The sequence below is a fragment of the Dipodomys spectabilis genome, unplaced genomic scaffold (assembly GCF_019054845.1).
Source record: "Dipodomys spectabilis isolate Male_0828 unplaced genomic scaffold, ASM1905484v1 ptg000290l, whole genome shotgun sequence".
In the NCBI taxonomy this organism is placed as follows: Eukaryota; Metazoa; Chordata; class Mammalia; order Rodentia; family Heteromyidae; genus Dipodomys; species Dipodomys spectabilis.
The window spans coordinates 264,483-266,998 of NW_024870967.1; the positions used below are offsets into that span (position 1 = coordinate 264,483).

General features: G+C 44.6%; 1 pseudogene; it reads right to left on the minus strand.

Moving 5' to 3' along the window:
• Positions 1–1,310: 1,310 nt before the first annotated feature.
• On the minus strand, positions 1,311–2,312 carry LOC122126906 (annotated as a pseudogene).
• Positions 2,313–2,516: the final 204 nt, after the last annotated feature.

Genomic DNA, 2,516 nt, shown 5'->3' on the forward strand with positions numbered 1-2,516 from the left:
AAGCGCCCAGGCCCAGAGTTCAAGCCCCACGACCGACAAAAAAAATAAAAATTTAAAAAAAAATTAAAAAAAAATCAAAAAAAATAAAAAAGTACAACTTTAAAAAAAAAAAAATTTGACAATGGCAATTTTAAACTAAGGAAAAACATATACAGGAAAAAAGAAAAGTACATGTCAATACTGTCCTTGAACAGTTTTTTCTCATGTCCATAGCTCCAATTTTGGATATTTGTTGTTGTTTTTTTTTTTTGGAAATAATTTTTGGAAAGGTTTTTCTTCCTCAGGTTGGTTTTGAATTACCATCCTCAGATCTCTTCTTTCTGAGTAGCAAAGATCACAGATGTGAGTCATCCTCCCCTACTTAACTTCCTCTTGTTTTTGCAGTATCCAATTAGTTTGTTTAGGATTTCTTATAGTCCCGTACACATTTTAGAATGAATTTTGCAATTAATTTAAACCTAGGTCACAATCTTGTAAGGGGGCATTTTGAATGCAAAGGCAATTTGAAAAGTACTGCTCTTTAAGAATTTTTTTTTTTTGGGTCCAGTCTTGGGGCCCGAACTCTGGGCCTGGGCGCTGTCCCTCAGCTCTTCAGCTCAAGGCTAGTGCGCTACCACTTGAGCCATAGCGCCACTTCCGGCTTTTTTCTTTTTGCTTATGTGGTGCTGAGGAATCGAACCCAGGGCCACAGGCATGCAAGGCAAGCGCTCTACCACTGAGCCAACTTCCCAGCCCTCTTTTAGAAATATTAAGTCCTAGCTGGGCACTGGTGACTCATAATTGTTATCCTAGCTTCTAGGAGTCTGAGATCTGAGGATCATAGTTCAAAGCCAGCCTGAGCAAGAAAGTCTGTGATATTCTTACTCTAATTAACCACCCCCTAAACCAGATGTATAGCTGTTGCTTAAAGAAGTAGAGTGCTAGTCTTGAGCAAAAAAGTTCTGGGACGTTGCCCAGGCCATGACTAAAGCTCCACAACTGATAAAAAGTAAAATAAAGTACAATATTGAGTCCTTTAGTTATAGGACAGGGTTATTTTTTTCCATTTCAGTGGATCTACTTGACTATAAAGGCCTTTTTCCATTTCCAAATCACTCATCTTTTTATTGTTGATGTTCTGTGGTGGTCTTGGTGCTTGAATTCAGGATAGGAGCTATCCTTGAGCTTCATTTAGCATGAAGCTAGTACTGTACCACTTGAGATACAGGTCACTTCCAGGATTTTTGGTGATTAATTGGATCTAGGATGTGGTGCAGGAGGAAGGGGAGTAGAAGGAATGGATTGGGGGTGTCCCTCCTTACCCTGGTGCTTTAGTCATATGAGATGGAAAGTTTGCTCAAAATGGGCAGGTCTCCTGAATTGTCCAAGATGAGGGAATCTGACCCAGCATGGCTCCTGCTGCACTGCACAGGTAGCCTTGACCCAAGAGAGAATCCTGAGGGGTGGCATGAGAATCAAACATGTGAGAGAACTCAGACATGGATCAGAATAGGAAGGTGGTGGGGTAGACATGAAAGGCAGCCCCATGAAAGAGGTAAAGAACAAATACCTGGCTCTAGAAGGTGAAGGGGTTATTGGTGCCATCAGGAAGGTTGGGTGAGCCCAGGAGGTCATCGGCAATCAGGATGGGTGTTGGGATGATGGACGTGGGGCTATCTAGCAATCCAGTGGTGGCAGCAGTCTCATTGGCACTGGAAAATCCAGCAAAGCTAAAGCTATGCTGGAGATAGGGAAGGTCTGCAGAAAGGTCCTGGCCAGGGCTCTGCGTTCCTTGGTTTTGTGGATGAAGTGGCAGCAGGGCTCATAGAGGCAAAGGTTGGTGACATGGAAGGTGCAACCCAGCTAGATCTTGCACTTGGGATGGCAGGCTAGACTGTGGAGCTTGTGGATGCTGTGCATGAAGTGACACTTGTCTCTATAGGTGTTTTCTTCAAATTGGAGGAACAGCTAGGTCTTATAGCCACTGGAGTTGACCTGCCTCTTTTGGTCTGCTTCTGATTGGGCAGCAGCTGCTCAGCACCTGTGAGAAAGAGCAGTCTCTGAAGCTGCTGTCCCTAGAGTACAAGACTGGGACTGGCTCACCCTTCAGGTTGCTGATGACCTAGCTCTGGTGGAACTTGATGCTGGGCAGGGTGTTGGCCAAGTGCCTCCAAGGGAAACACCTCAGCTCAGCAGCAGGAGAGACCACTGCCTTCCTGTCCAGCAAGCAGCCCCTTCTCTGGGAGCTCTGTCATTGAGCATCTTGTCAACCAAACCTTGCATAAAGCTTCTCTCAAGTTGAAAATGGTGGCAGATACGAGTGGGGTAGTCATTGTGGACACTGACAGAGGCCCAAAGGTGCAGATTTGGTGTCATGAAGGTCCTGATGTGGGGAAGGTGCTTACTCTCCCACTTAGGTCAGGAGTTCCACATGTCTAATCCCAGGGCCCCTCACCTTTCTCACTCTGCCCTCATAGAACTTTAAGTGGAATTTTTTGTTTTCTTTTTAGATTATAAAATGTCAGTGCATCAAATAC